This window comes from Perna viridis, chromosome 7, assembly GCF_037379345.1.
Source record: "Perna viridis isolate PV_CMFRI_1.1 ecotype Kerala chromosome 7, ASM3737934v1, whole genome shotgun sequence".
In the NCBI taxonomy this organism is placed as follows: domain Eukaryota; kingdom Metazoa; phylum Mollusca; class Bivalvia; order Mytilida; family Mytilidae; genus Perna; species Perna viridis.
In genome coordinates, this window is record NC_142451.1 from 25,046,406 (window position 1) to 25,063,828 (window position 17,423).

The following is a 17,423-nucleotide window of genomic DNA, read 5'->3' on the forward strand; positions in this document are numbered from 1 at the left end:
TGGAAGCTTATTATCACATCTGTCGCTTTCTCATTGCCATAGCTTCTTCAAAACTGTTTATATATTGATTTTAAAATTATAAAATGATTTCATTTTATTTCACTGTCTCTCATGATGAGGATGTAAATCGTCATTAAATTGTAAGTTTTTTCATGTGTGTCTTAGTAGAAGATAATGCTTGTTTTGTTTTTTAATGGGTTTCAACTTGACTGAGTAAATTATATGATTTTTCAAAATGATATTTAAAATACATTTAACAAATCTTTAAAACAATCTCATACTATGGTCATAAAGTAATTGTTTTTAGCTCACCTGGCCAAAGGCCATGTGAGCTTTTGCCATCACTTGGCGTCCGTCGTCCGTCCGTAAACTTTTACATTTCAATCTTCTTCTCTGAAACCACAGGGCCAAATAAAACCAAACTTGACACAAATGTTCACTGATATGAGGGGATGAAAGTTTGTGATTTTGGTGCCGATCGGAAATTCAAGATGGCCGCCACCGAGGATCTTAGTTTAACATTGGACCCTATGGGAGAAACATGTAAAAATCTTCTTCTTGGAAACCACTTGACCAAATTAAACAAAACTTGACACAAATGTTCACTGATATGAGCGAATGAAAGTTTGTGATTTTGGTGCCAATCGGAAATTCAAAATGGCCGCCACCGAGGATCTTAGTTTAACATTGGACCCTATGGGAAAAACATGTAAACATCTTCTTCTCGGAAACCACTTGACCAAATTAAACAAAACTTGACACTATTAAATGTTCACTGATATGAGGGGATGAAAGTTTGTGATTTTGGTGGCGATCAGAAATTCAAGATGGCCGCCACCGAGGATCTTAGTTTAACATTGGACCCTATGGGAAAAACATGTAAAAATCTTCTTCTCGGAAACCGCTTGACCAAATTAAACAAAACTTGACACAAATGTTCACTTTTATGAAGGGATGTAAGTTTGTGATTTTGGTGCCAATCGGAAATTCAAAATGGCCGCCACCGAGGATCTTACTTTAACATTGGACCCTATGAGAAAAACATGTAAAAATCTTTTTCTCGGAAACCGCATGACCAAATGAAACAAAACTGGAAACAAATGATCGTTGGCACGAGGAGATGAAAGCTTGTGATTCTTTTGCCATTTCAAAATGGCTGCCACTGTGGATCTTAACTTAACCAAAGTTTCCGCTCGAGAAAATATACATCTAGAGGTCGCCACATGATCTTCAACAAGTGGGAAATTTCCTCCATGTAGCAAGCTCTAAATTGCCCCAATAAAAACAAAGTGGATAAATCAGTGAACACAATACTGAGGGGGGGCTGGAGGGGGTCTGATCCCGGAATCCCGACTTTATTTTTACTAAATCCCGAAATCCCGAACAACAAAGGAACTTAAAAACTGCTAAAATCCCGATTCCCGGTGGATTTATTTCCCGAAATCCCGGGCTTAATTCTCAGAAATCCCGAAATCCTGAGCTTAAAAACCTCTGATCCCAGCATCCCGAAAAAGGTCCGGCCCTTCCTCAATACTATATCAGTTTATCATTTATGGTAAGAAACTAAAATGTTTTAAAAAAAGACAACTACATGCCAGTGACTATATTTCCTGCCTTTGGACAGGTGCAAACAATATGCAGCGGGGTTAAACTAGTTTTGTTGGATCCAAACCCTCCCCCTCTATACGGTCAAAGGCTAAAATAAATACAAAGTTAGACACACAGTAAAAATCAACCTGAAATACATCCAATTCATTAGAAAAGTACCTCAACAATTATTAATAATAACATAGAAGACAAACAAATGAGGTATAAACAATGAATGCTCGCAGTTACTGAAAGCAAGCTCAGGACACAAATAAGGATGACAAATCTTCAAGCCTCCCAACACAAAAAATATCAGTTACAAAACTTCCAAAGGATTTAGAACTGCAACATCATAGACTATGTTGGTCTAGCAAGAAGTTGTGCAATGACTAAAATGCTAAAATATGAATGATTAAGTTATAATGTAATGATCTAATAAGAGTATCAATATTTTTTCCTACAAAGACAAGATTTAATGATCTGACAACAATGTCGAATTTATATCCTTTATGAATCAGTCTATTTAAATAATTCTTAAGATTTGATGGACATTGTTTGCATTTATGTGCCTTGTAAACTATATTTCCATACAAAACTGGATGTGAAATGCCTAGTTTAATAAGATTAGTTTTTTAGCAAAGTAATCATGTTGGAGGCTAAGAAACGCTGTGTTTTGCAGAAATTTCATGGATTCCGCAAAACAATGGCAATTTCTGCATTTTTAAAGGCCTGGTTCCGGATTTTAGTATGTTGGGGTTGCAAACTATGCATTATGTCCCCTTTCCAACCTGTCCCATGCAATAATTCCTGTTTACCAATGCTTTAAATTGCAAGAAAATCTTCATCTAAGGAAAATTCCTTGTAAATTTACGCAAAATTATATGAAATATTTAGCAAGTAATTAAACCAGGTGAGCGATACAGGCTCACGTGAGCCTCTGGTTAAACTATAAATACAGTAAGTGATTTTTCATACAATACAGTATAAGTCTATTACTGGGGACTATTCCTGTAACTATTTTTGATACTTAAGGTACAATACAGTATTACTGTGGACTATTCCTGTAACTATTTTTGATACTTAAGGTACAATACAGATTACTGGGGACTATTCCTGTAACTATTTTTGATACTTAAGGTACAATACAGTATTACTGGGGACTATTCCTGTAACTATTTTTGATACTTAAGGTACAATACAGTATTACTGGGGACGATTCCTGTAACTATTTTTGATTCTTAAGGTACCATACAGTATTACTGGGGACTATTCCCATGACTATTATTTACATATGTGTTTCTTGCACGATATGTTAGGCAAGCAAAATGTTTTGTATACTTGAGTTTTTGCCTTGCTCATTTATTTACTTTACTATTTTTGTGAGATTGATATAAAGAGCCTGAACACAAACGTTCCAATGATTTGAACAAGTTGTGTCCCTTATCCTAGGTCTACCTCCTTAATATGTTGAATTAGGAAATTTGCTATTTTTGTGAGATTGATATAAAGAGCCTGAACACAAACGTTCCAATGAACAAGTTGTGTCCCTTACCCTAGGTTTACTTCCTTAATATGTTTGATTAGGAAATTTACTGTTTTTATGAGATTGATATAAAGAGCCTGAACACAAACGTTCCAATGAACAAGTTGTGTCCCTTACCCTAGGTTTACTTCCTTTGTTTGATTAGGAAATTTACTATTTTCTTATAATTTGCTTTTTTTTTAATATGGAGTAAAAACATGAGACAAACTACATACTTAGCTAGTTGGATTTATGCTTTACAAACAGATTGATGAAGCCGTATATTCAATTTACTCAAACAATATATTTTTCCTATGATAGGTAGATATACTAAAATATACATTTACACATAAAGTTAACTTTTAATGTTATCTTACTTTGCAAGATTCTGTTGTTTATCAAATACAACTGCATTTTAAAAGGCATTAATCTTTACTTACTGGCAATAAAGCATAGAACCATAGAAACAAGAGTTTATTTCAATACCCCCCCTTACAAAACAAGGTTGTGACATGTTTAATATCATTTTAATTATAAAGTTTGAGTGCTTTGGAATCCAAATTTAACAATTTAGCAAATAAATTGACCAGCATGTCTTTTTTAATTATGTAAGATTTATGTTAATTCCTTCCATAGGGCTAAAGAATTAAGAAACAGACATATTATTTCAATGTTACAAAATTAATTTAAAATATGACTGGTACTAAATTCGTTTACAAACTTATGCATGTTACTCGTAAGAATTATTATAAGCCAATATGATTATTTGTCATTTAATACCATGCTTACATGATATCATATAATCATTTTTTTTAAATATTATCCATGTGAATGGTTCTATATAAATAATGAGATAATTTGATGAGAACACACTCCTCCCATGCACAGCATTTACTCTTTAACCAGTAAAGGAACAAGTTAATGTTACCATGACAACTATGTGATTATTATAAACATCAAAACAGTACTGTGACATATATTTCATGCAACCAAAATATATCATAACAAATCATGGTTATACTAACGTGACCATTTCATAGTGGGACATTTAAACTTGTGTTAAGTACCTGTTAAGTATTGATGGTTTGATGAATTAATAAATTTGCTACTTGATTTCAAAGAGCAGTTAAATTAAAGAAATAGGAAAACACAAGTTGTTCAAATACAAGTCTTTCTAAATATCATGCATGATTAATGATATTGGAAAAAAATATGTTTTTTTGTATTACATGTATTCCTTACATGCAGATCACTGGATTTATCTCCCTTTTGTAGAATTAAATTTTCTACCAAGCAAATATCCTGTTACAACTTCTGTGGTAACACTTTTGATTTTTTTGCCTGAAATAATTTCCTGATATCATTTACAGCTAAAGGTAATAAAATTTGTTTTACTACGTCTAAAAGTAGCACAGGTTTTTAGAAGTACACATACATGTAGGCAGGAGTTTTTTTTCTATCACATTTTTGAAGAACAATGCAGAGGTATTTTATCCTTTCAATTGACTTTAATATACCTGCTTAGATGAAACACGAGTCTTGCTCACAGAAGGTACTACTGTATTCTGCAAATAGGAATTATTTCACATTTATGGATTCTTATGATTATTTTCATTTTCTGGTAAAGTTTTCAAAAAAAACATTCAATTGGCTGTTAACTTTACAGTCAGTGGTTTCACCATTTAGAAGGAAATTTTGAGAAAGGGCATTTAAAGATATTCCCAATTGGAATGGGACCATTTGTTAAGAAACTGTATGATTTTCTTTTAGATGAATGGGCTATTTCCAGCATGAAAGGGTAATTGGCCCACAGTCCTTGCCTTCCCAACCTTGGTTTAACAATCTATGAAAACAATGTCCCTTTTTTGTCAAAATAGGAAGCCAAATCCAGAACCAAGAGGTTCTACCATGTGCAATACAAGGATTGAAGCCTCAGTATTTTAGGAAATTTAAAACTTGTGGTATTTTTTGTCTTCACTAGCCATACCAATATGTAGGGTGGTGTAGCAGTTGTACATTACAAAATTCTTTAAAAAAAACAAACAAACAAAAACTTACATTTAAATGGTATGCAATAAATTTATGTTTTTAATATGTTATAAGTGGAAAAGAGGAGAGGCCATAGAATCATAATAAATTCTATATAAAATAAGAATGAGAGGCCAAATTAACTATTAATTGTAGGTGTCTGATTGAGAGAGAGATTGTGGCTTCAGGATTAATTGTATATGTTGTATGTATCTCAAGGTGATCATATGTAATTACCAAAGCAATTAGATGTGATAAGATCATATGTTAGGAAGTAGGTTTATTCACTGTATTTTCACCTGAAATTGACCTATTTGAGTACCTGTTCATATAAAATTCAGACACTGTCTTTTTTTTTAGATGATTCATGTTGATGAAACAAACTATGTTTTTTTTTAGTCTTCAGATGCTATATTTGTATGTAACAATAAACCTTTCTGTATTCAGGTCTGTATTTTTGTGAAAACCATACATTCATCTCAAACTGAATTCAACCAAATCAGAGCAAATTAAGAACGGTAAATCTTACAAAGTGCTAATATAATGTACAATCTATATAATTTTTATCTAAAAGGTGCAACTCAGTGACAAACTAAGATTAGTTATGGGGGTATGTAACACAAACTAAGACTAGTTATGGGGGTATGTAACTGTTTCTGAATAAGAAATGATATTGACATGCATTAGTGTTAAAATGAAGTCAGTCATGGAATTATTTCTAACTAAAATCCAATTAAATATTTTTTTTTAGTTTGGTTTTTCAGTAGATGTTGTATTTTGAACAACAGTCAAACCTGTCCTTTGGCACTTTAATATTAGTTCAGTATAGGCAGGGGTTCAGTAAGAGGTTCAATGTACATTTAAATTAACTTACAGGCTTTTAAAAGTGTCTGGTTTAGACAGGTTTTTTAAGGTTTGCCTTAGAAAGGTTTTACTGTATTTACTGTCTACCCTTACCTGAATACATGTGGACCTAAATGTGGGTCAAATATCTATTAAGTAGCAGCCTTTATAATCAAAGACTAAAGTCGCTAATCGTCAAATATTCTCTGCCACTGATTTTGGCTTACTTTCAACATCCAAAATGGCATGAATGCCATATGCTCTAAAATTGAGTGACTTCTGCTAGAATTTTGGTTCCTTTGGTATGATTACTCTTTTGTAACCCTGATGACCCGAATAATTTCAATCAGAATAAATGGTTACCAGGAACCAGATTTAACAACTGGCAATGGCTATATATAGACATAAGGTCCCTGGTAATGTATATGGCCTATATAGTCAGCTGTAACGAGCACCTGTGTTTGAATGGGAAACTTTGTAATATTACATAATTCAATGCTAACCATTCACTTCATCTTTTAATGTTAACTTCCCCATCCTCATACACGCAAAAAACACACATAGACATGGTATGATATTTTTTAAGGAGGTAGACCTAGGGTAAGGGACAAAACTAACAAATCATTGGAATGTTTATATTCAGCATATTTCATCAATGTTGTGTAAGCATCAAAGTAACTTGGACTGATTTCATTCTATTTCAAATGAAAGCTTGTTAGGGTTTGGAGAAATTGAATATGGTACAAACATATCACTGATTTCTTGAGTTCTGTCCCTTACCCTAGGTATATCTCCTTAAAAGAGGAACATTTCAGCAATATTTTGGAAACCTGATTAGGAACCAGATTAAACAACTGAATATTTATAGATATAGCGGTCCTGCTAATTATATGACCTTTATAGTCTTGTAACGAGCCCCTGTGCCTGAATCGGAAACTGGGTAATGTTCAGTGCTAAATGATCATTTCATGTTAACTTCCCGTTCTCATACAAGCAACAAACGCACGAACACACATGTATGATATTTAAGAGGTACATTTTTATCTCATATGAACCTAGAACTATAATGCTATGGTGGTAAACACGGCACAGATCTGCAGCAAATATGTAATTATGCAAATCATATGCGAATATACAGTACTGAAAGTGCAAGAAGTCGCTAACAATATTAGCAACTTAAAAATTGAACAGGAATAGTCACTGGCCATTTATGCCCTTAATACATGTATAACTTGGATCGTTATGGTCAAGTCATACTAAATTTCAATGTAATCATTGAATACTCTGGTTTACTTACAAAAGCTACTGGTTTTGTCCTGGTTTACTAAAGTATTAGTGCTTACTGCAGTGGATTCCACTTAATTGCTTAGAAACTCAAAGAATAAAACATTTCCATCTTATCCATGTAAAAATTCCTCTTATTTGCATTGCATAAGACCAAAAATTAGAAAATTTTTCTTTCTTAATTGCATAAGTATTTTTCAAAATTTATTAAAAAATGTACCTTAATTGGTAAAACAACAATACATTGTAGGTGAAATACCTCAGTTTTCTAAAGAACTTCATTTTGACAACAATATTTTGTCTTCATTTTGATGAGACACCATTGCTGTAATCTAATTTATAGTAGACATGATTAAAGAATATGTCCCACTTTAACTTTGAAACTATCAGGATTTTTTCTTGGAATGATAATTTCTGTTAATTGCATATTCCTTTGATTGGAAGTTTTTTTTCTGACAAATAGGCTATGCAAGTAAGTAAAAGTCTTTGTAAGAATCATACAAATTCTGTAACATGTGATACACATAAAAAAAGCCTACACATTTTTATTTTTTGTTAATGAGTTACTATATAGGTCTGCATGATGAAATGTATAATTATTTATTCCAGGCTGTCTGCTCTTAGGAGACAATCCACATTGAAAATCTAACAGTTTATTTTAGTGTTATTTACAGAGTTATCTCCCTTAATTTTGAATTCTAGAGTACATTCTATATAATTTATATCTACTAAGAACAAGGGTTATATGAGATGTTAATTTTTGTTTACTCAAATTGTTTTAAACAAAATTATCAAAAATAAAAATGTGTAGGCTTTCCAATAATGAATCACATTTTGCATGATTCTTATGTGGAGTGCTACTTTAGAGGAATCCACTGTATTTAATTTTTTGGGACATAAATAGCATGAGCAAAATATATTGTATTTTCATGATTACTTCATGACTAGACAGCTATTGCAGCAGTTCATTATTGATGTTTTTTGCAATAATTCCAAAAGCTTCCAAAAATAAGTTGGTTTATATATAACTTTTTGCTGCTCTTGAATAAAATCATTTAATTTTTTTTTACCAAACTTATTAAGAATTTTAATTGTATCTTAAATATATTGTAAGTTTCCAAGCTTAAGTTTTACTTTGATGGTCTTCAATTAGTTGTGTAGGGACCATGTATAGGTCAAAATGTATGAAAAAATTAAATCTTCACATTGGGTCAATACAATCTAAACCCTTGGGCCACTTTTCACTAAATGTATAGATATTTAATTCTCAAGCTTGCGTTAAAGAGAAATAGAGGAATAAAGAATGTTTGTACTAGAATTAATTACATCACATCAAATAACATTGGTAATAGGATTGTTGTAAATATAACCGCCATATTTCTATTTCTAGGTTTTTATTTGACGTGGATTTACACATCAAAACAGACCTGAGTTACGGTAAGTAATTTAGTGGATTGCTAATTATGTGGAATTAATTATTTCCTAAGTTTCTGTTTGTCTGCTATGATTATGAGGAAATTGAATCATTGATTGATTTCTTCTTCCTTTTGACAATAAATGAACTGCCCGGTAATACTTAATAGAAAAAATATATTTGAAAAGAAAATTAAACCAAAAAAATTGAAAGTGGTCAGAAATAAGTAAAAGGGTTCATGAAATCATGTGATAAAATTGATTTGAGAATACAAAAATATAATTTGTAAGCAATTATTACTCACTGTCCTTGTCTAACATCATTGTTTTCATCCGTCATTTTTCGTGGCTACTGAAATGTAGTTTTTATTCTCCCACTCAAAGAGTGGATGTCCTTCATTTTGTCTGTCCAAATTTTGCCACAGTTATCTTGACTTGAAATGGATGGATTGATTTCAGTTTGTACAGACATGCATTGGAAGCATTTTTGTTTCTGTCTGTTATCAATATAGACTGTACAAGTTGGGATATTATTAACAGGTAACCTAGCACAATAATGTGTGCAACTTCCAAGTTTTTCTTAGTTGCGGTTACAAATTATTTGTCTGTTTGTTTGGGTACCATCTTCTAATCCACATCTTCTCTGAAACTGCTGAATGGAATTTGATGAAACTTTCAGATATTTTCGGAAGACCTTAAATCACTTATGGAGTTTCCTTTATAGTTTCAGGGGAGGGGAGTTGGGTTATCACCTAGTGAGCTTTGCTCAGTTATTTTGTAGTTTGGGAAGGGTTCTATTTGGACTTTCATGCATTTCTGTTTTTTTTCTTTGTTATGTAAAAGGGATTTGCATAACTTCCATTGTTGTTTTGTATACATTAAACTGTTTTTGCCAATCCATATCAGTTTTAAGATTTTGATTTGTTGCATATTTATTGATAAATTCTTTTGCAAATAGACCTGGGGTTCAAATTATTCAAATTAGTGATGATCCAAGGTCCTGGACCCTAAAGTTCTGACCTAGGACCTTTGACATTATATTGATCAAGGTCTGAGACCTTCCATTTTTAAGGTAAATTTTAACCCATGTAGGCTTCTATTTAAGATGCTTCTTCTTAATCAAATTCCTGATGTTCTGATTTTTTTTGGTAGGGGGGACTTAAAATGATAAGTAGTCTGGTATTGTCCAATGCCAGTCCACCAAATCTTTAATTAGAGCAGGGAATGCTATTGGAAAATTCATCAGTCATTTCATAAGACATGGCACAATGATTTTGTTGATATTGTTTTTAAATATTTGTCATTTCTTTGGTATAATGAACTAAATAAGTTTATATGACCCATGACCTACTATAAACTAGCTTATTTTCGCATTTATTTTAATTAAATTTGTGAGCAATGAAACCCGGAAAATAAATCAATGCAAATAAGTCTCTTTATAAAAGAATTCATCTTTAAGAATATGCTTGGTTTGAAATTATAACACCATGAAATTGGATTGACATCCTTAATCCTGGAAAGTAGTATCCGCAAAAAGTAATTGGTTCACTGTAATTTGTATGTATCAAGGATATGGAGATGTGATATTGAGGATTCATTTGTAAATTTGTAAGTGTATGTGATGATAAACAGAATTTCATTTACTAATAACCTTCATTTAAAGTACTAGTCCATGTAAAATTCAGACACTGCCTTTGGTAGAGGTGATTTATGGTGTGGAAAAGGCACCGAAAACAAAGGTTTTTTTTGGTCTTCAGATGCTATTTTTTTTTTGTAATGATAGTCACTTCTGTATTCAGATCTGTATTTTATAGAACCATACATTTATCTCCTGCTAAAATAAAGCAATTGAAACCAAATCAAGAATAATAACTCTTGAAAAGTGCTAACTTCATACACAATCTATACAGTCTAAGTGCAACAACCCAATGACAAATTAAGACTGGTTATGTAGTCTGTAACAGTTTTTGAATTAGAAATGAATGTGGATTGTTGCCATGCATGAACTACCTCCTGTCTAATTTTTATAAGACTGATATTTGGCTCTTCATGTAAATTTTTCTGTTGTTATGCTTAGTTGAAGACTTTGAGTGCTCTATCATTAATATGATTGTACAACGTTTTATTTGTGTATAACATCAGAAACTTTATGTTGACTATTGTATAATGATGCATTTTAACCTACATAAAAATATTAAAACACAAAATAAAATTGTTCTGTAATATTCATTGATCATGTCAATGATTAATATAGTATTTACAGTAAACTGAACCCTGAATAATGTAAAAACCTTTTAAACCAGACACTTGTCAGTGTCCCTTTATATCAATTTAATTGTATTTTGATACTAGGTAGACAAAACACCTGTTTATAGTGAACCCTGAATAATCTGAAAACCTGTCTAAACCAGATAATTCCTAATGCTCCTATATATCAGTTTAACTGTGTTTTGAACCTTGGTAAACCAAACTCCTGTCTAAACTGAACACATTTGAAAGCCCAAGAGGGGATCTGTTTATATATGTTTTCTTTGTCAATTGCATAGTTACATGTAATTGTTGACCTATAGGACAGATACCTATCAGGTCTATTACTTATCTTGGCTTCCATTCACATCTACCTGTTATATGATGTAAAGCTGCCATATTGATGGCAATGACTAACATTTTGGTCCATTCACTTGTCATGTTTTATAGAGAAATAAAACTTATAAATATATAAAAGTTCACTTTCTCATCCTTATTGAGAATGAACTCAGTCATAGTGACAGTTTAATTCAGAAAAAGAATGTTTCATATTGATCAAGTTTCTCTAAAATAGGTCATACTTATATGGTTGGAAATAATATTGAATATCACATATCACATATACTGGAGTCTCACTGTATCACCACAGTTAATTATCTTTTCAACTCAGATAGAACACACCTTAGGAAAGTAATTTCCATTTTGTCTGAAGATAGTACAACGTCTTATCAGTCATTGCATTGAACTTATTTTTTTCTGGTGTAGCATCTTTAACAGTCAGAAATTGCTTGTCAAATGATGTGGTGAATTTATGTGCTATCCCCCCCTTTCCAAAAAAAAATTCTTTAAACTTATTTCTATTACAAATCTTGCAATGGCAATATACATGCACACACTTCAACAACTTTTGAGTAGATCAGGATAACTTTTAAATTCTTATTTCAGCTTTTTTTCTATTTGACAGGACTTTTCCTATCATGACCTTAGAGAAATTTGAAAATGATTGAAAATTACATGAAAATCTAGACCTTTTTCCTTTGTATTCCTGTTTCTTGGGGGGGAAAAACCTTTCAAAAATAGGGTACAAAGTTACACTTGGTTTCTTGTTTAAGCACAACTAATACTGAAAATGAACTATTTTGCTATGCCTGTGTATAATGTTGTTTAGGGGCCAGTTGCAGTTTGCCCTGTGGTGTTATGGTTTCCTCGTCATTCATTGAAGATCCACGGGTGGCCTCGAGTGGACAATTTTCATCTTATTGAGGTTGTTGTCTCCTTGATATATTCACCATATCCATTCTCATTATGTCTTTCTATACTCTTGTTCTAGTAGTATCATGATACAGTGGGACCCATGGTACAATGGAATGCTCTGTACATGTACATGTATACTGACAAGATATAAGTTATTTAGTAAATAACTGTGTGTGAAGTGATACTACATTTTTAATGCACCATGTGTTAAGAGTAATTTCCTGGTAGAGGTAATGGAGACAATTTTGTAGCTTTATTTTACTTACCTATAGTCATAACTATACTGAATTAAAGTAAGGAATAAACCTAGAATGCACATTTTATAGTCTCATCTTCAGTAAGGGGAAAATGATGTCTATTTGAAGGCTGTTATTGTTTTTATATGCTCATCTTTTGACAGCTATATAATTGTGCAAGGTTGTTGCCTGTTCATCTGTCAGATTTATCTATTTTTCATAAGATATCTATAAAAGACTTGGAGGGAAATATGTTTTAGTGAAATCTTGGCCTAACTGTCAACATTCCCACATTAGGGAAAGATGCCTACAAAATCAATGAAAAATTTAGAATCTTTGACATAAAAATGTAAGATTTATGGGCAGTTTCTGATTAAAACTGCCTCATTTTCTGTACGAAATACTAAATAGTTAAGAAAAGAGAATCTCCCACATGAACTGTTTTCCTGGAAGGAGCTCCCTTTTAATCTTAATTTCTTTTCCTATTTATTATATTTGAGCTCTTGAACATTAAATACTGCAAAATTTAGGGATGGGCCTATACTGTACTTCAGTGAGATGTTTATTATATAATGATAAAAAGAAGTTTGACTATAGTCACAATGTTGAGCGACTAAATGAAAGGTATCAATGTTTTTCAGACACCAAAAGCAAATTCACTATTTTTGCAAAAAGTTTACCGTCTCTCATTTTGCAGGGACAAAAAAAACTTGCAAAAATAAATTGGATTAAAGTTTGCTGCATTTATAATCAATAGCAACCATATTGTTGACCTTCAAACAAACCTCCACAAACTTGTAAATCAAGCTGTGAAAGCCTGAAAAAAATAGATTCTGCAAAAATTGTTTGATTGATACTGTAGCATATACTCTATTTTGAATTGTTCTGAGTTGTTAAAGAAATACATATGAATTTTCTAGCTCATCAACAAAATAATAGTTTTTGTTGAAGACAATAGGATTTGACATTTGAAGACAATGAAGAGAGCATTTTGTGTGACCTTTTAATTCTTTGGTGGCTTATAAATCAATACATAGACTCAATGAGTTATGAAGCTGCCATGTCATGTTATTAAAGACAGTTCTCTGACTTTTCCTAGTCCAATGACAAATGAGAATATTGCATTAAAAATGTCTCTTTGTTGATCAAACTTGTCCTGTTTTCAAGCTGAACAGTGGTTCAATATCACAAGGTTCAGTATAAGTATGGAGTATATAGTGGCCAGTGGTGTTGTTAAGACTGAAATGTAAAGAATCAAAGTTGCCAGTGGTGTTGCAAAACCAAAGTTCAGGAAGTATATTTGTCGGTGGTGTTGCTAGGACTAGTGTTTGTAAGTGTAGTGGGCATTGGTGTTGCTAGGACCAACATTTTAGAAAGTGTAGTGGTCATTGATGTTGCTAGGACTTGTGTTTATAAGTGAAGTGGCCATTGGTGTTGCTAGGATGAAATTTTTAGAAAGTATAGTTGCCACTGGTGTTGCTAGGATTAAAGTTTTGGAAAGTATACTTGCCAGTGGTATTGCTGTGACCAAACAGTGGCTATTAGTGATAGTAGGACCAAACTATTATGATGTGTAGTAGTTATTGATATTGCTAAGACCAAAGTTTTAGGAATTATAAAAGTCATTACTGTTTGCCAGGACTGAAGTATTAGGAAGTATGTAGGCAATTAGTGTTGCTTGGACTGAAGTGTTAGGAAGTATGTAGGCAATTAGTATTGCTTGGACTGAAGTGTTAGGAAGTATGTAGGCAATTAGTGTTGCTTGGACTGAAGTGTTAGGAAGTATATAGGCCATTAGTATTGCTTGGACTGAAGTGTTAGGAAGTATATTGGCCATTAGTATTGCTAGGTACAAAGTTTTAGGTAGTATATAATCCATAAGTGTGGCTAGGACTGAAGTGTTGGCAATTATAAAGGCCATTAGTGTTACTAGGAAAAAAGTTTTAGGAAGTATAGGCCATTATTGTTGCCATGACTGAAGTGTGAGGAAGTATATACAGTGTAGGCCATTAGTGTTGCTAGAACTGAAGTTTTAGGAAGTATAGAGGCTATTAGTGTTGCTTGAACCAAAGTGTTTGGAAGTATGTAGGCCAATAGTATTGTCAGGACTAAAGTGTAAGGAAGTATATAGACTGTTAGTGTTGCTAGGTCTGAAGTGTTCGGACGTATATAGACCATTAGTGTTGCTAGGTCTGAAGTGTTAGAAAGTATATAGGTCATTAGTGTTATCAGGACCAAAGTGTTATGAAGTATATAGGTTATAGGTGTTGTTAAGACCAAAGTATAAGGAAGTTTATTGGCCATAAGTGTTACTAGTACTGAAGGATATTGTATAATGAAGTAAATTGACCATTAATGTCACTAAGACTGAAGTGTTAGAAAGTATATAGGTCATAAGTGTTCTCAGCACCAAAGTGTTAGGAAATAATTATGCCATAAGTGTTGCTAGCACAGAAGTACATTGTATAATGAAGTATAATGGCCATTGTTGTTGCTAGTATTGAAGTGTTAGGAAGTATATTGGCCATTAATGTTGCTTGGACTGAAGTGTTAGGAAGTATATTGGCCATAAGTGTTACTAGTACTGAAGGACATTGTATAATGAAGTAAATTGACCATTAATGTCACTAAGACTGAAGTGTTAGGAAGTATATAGGTCATTAGTGTTCTCAGCACCAAATTGTTAGGAAATAATTATGCCATAAGTGTTGCTAGCACAGAAGTACATTGTATAATGAAGTATAATGGCCATTGTTGTTGCTAGTATTGAAGTGTTAGGAAGTATATTGGCCATTAATGTTGCTTGGACTGAAGTACATTGTTTAATGAAGTATATTGGCCTTTAATGTTGCTTGAACTGAAGTGATAGAAGGTGATGTAACCAATTCTGTAAGAAGACAAGACCATCAATTAAAAGATATCTATTGATTTTTTTTTTTTTTTTTTTTATGCATATTTCATTTGTCGGTAAACTGTACTTTTTTCCCTTTGATCCTGTTGACAGATATTTCTCTTTAGCTGGTACATGAAAAGATATTTGAAAAACATCTGACAAAAGATTGGGAGTGATTGTGACAACATCAGATTTTTCGAGTTTTGAATGAAAATGAAGTCACAAGCTAACAATGTGTAGTCCAATGACTAGATTTTGTTTGCGGTACAAAAGCATTCCAAAAACTAAATGTATATTAAAATGATTCAAAATGCAAAAAATGGCTTATCTATGTACAGAATAATAATTAATTTTTATTTTGATACTGACAATATCTTCTAGAATATCTCCACATGTGCTTATGCTCTTTGTCGAGATATTCTGCATGATTTTGTCATTATCAAAGTGGAAAGTAACTATATATATGTGAGTAGAAATGAATTTTCTTTACATAAAAGATATGGTATTAACCAATGCAAAAAAATTATAAGAACATTCTATTTTAAAAGAAATTATTCTTAGGATGCAGACAGTTTTCTGTGTTATGAGGCAATTTCAAAGTATAGGCCTATATATAATTTTTTCATGTTACCGTGTTAATTCTAGTTTAGATAATAGAACTTTCCTAAATACAAAAAAAATTAATCTATTGAAATTTAACTTGCATCTTTGTTTAATTACTATTAGCTATGTACATTGTTTACTGCCGAGTTAACAATGCTGTCATATTTTATGTTCAAAAATAAGTAGTCGACGACTATTATCAGTACTTCCTTCACTTTGTACGTACAAAAATATATCGTCAATAGCCAAGGTCTAAAGGAGTAAATATTACACTGTTACCCAAACCACACTACACCATTGATAAAACATTCAACGTTTATAATACGGTGGTATTCTTTTGACAGGTTCTCCCTAGGTGAAGGAAATCACGAAAGAATTTAAATTACACTGGGAAAGATCTAACACAACTAATTCTGGTAAGTGTTTTTTTTTTGTACATTGAATTGTAATACTTAAAACAATTTTATGAGGAAAATATTACCATGAATGGTAAACCAAAATTTATTTACAGTCTTAAGTAATGCATGTACTGTATGTGATGTTTAAATATTTATAGAAGGAAGTGAATAAATGTATTTTACTGTCAGAGGATAAGTTTACACTCAGTGTAAGTGCTTTAAAACTTCAAACAATTTGATTTGATTTTATAAATTAAAGAAACTTTATTTCAGCACATCTACTAATGTAAATAAATGATATTCTAAAGTTATTTTTCAATCTATAAATCCCTAATGTGTTGCTGAATGTGGACACATGAGCTTTGTTTTGCTACTTAGAGTGAATGTGGTAATTCTCATTATACATGTGTTAATGTAGCTGCTCTTAGTGAAAACAAAGTTGCAGTACAGATAATATTTGCCAATCCAGGGGGTATGGGGTTTTGATCCCTGACCCCCATTTTTACATGTGTTAATGTTGCTGCTCTAAATGAAAACAAAGTTGCTGTGCAGATGATACTTACCAATCTAGGCAGAGGGGTTTTGATCACTGACCCCCTTTTTTTACATGTGTTAATGTTGCTGCTTGAAATTAAAAACAGAGTTGCAGTACAAATAATACTTGCTGATTCCTGACCCCCTATTGAACATATGTTAATGTTGTTGCTTAGTATGTGTTAATTTCATGTGAAATTTTGGCAAAAATTAACAACTAAATGCCTAGAACCCCCTTTTCTGGAATCCCTCTAGAATCCCTCTCTTTTGTTTCAAAACCACTGGATTCTCCCCTTGATTACTAATGTCTGAAAAAAAAATCCTATCCTGTACAAGCCATTACAATAACCATATACATATTCTGTATAATTATAATATAGTTCAGATTTTGATCAATACATATGTATTTTTACTATAATTGAGTATAAGTAGTGCAACATGAATAAACAAAGTTGATCACAAGCACAAACAATAAAATGGACCTCAGTGCTTACAACTGTCTGTATGATGGCAAGTATTGAATTTTCAGGTTATTATCTTCTATTTTAATGACACTAGACATTTAAAGATCTTTCAAAATA

The 17,423-nt window shown here is 32.1% G+C and overlaps 1 protein-coding gene across 9 annotated transcripts in view; it reads left to right on the top strand.

The window, feature by feature from the left end:
* Positions 1-17,423, top strand: part of LOC148611959 (uncharacterized) — a 64,443-nt gene that overhangs the window by 23,415 nt on the left and 23,605 nt on the right. For 7 of the 9 annotated variants that reach the window (XM_088593000.1, XM_088593002.1, XM_088592998.1 and 4 more), the window contains 2 exons: positions 8,655-8,701; positions 16,255-16,326. The gene's annotated coding sequence lies outside the window, so the exon portion shown is untranslated. Of the gene's footprint in view, positions 1-121; positions 141-8,654; positions 8,702-16,254; positions 16,327-16,385; positions 16,518-17,423 lie in introns of those variants that run through there. The other 2 variants (XM_088593004.1, XM_088593005.1) reach the window with 2 other exon arrangements.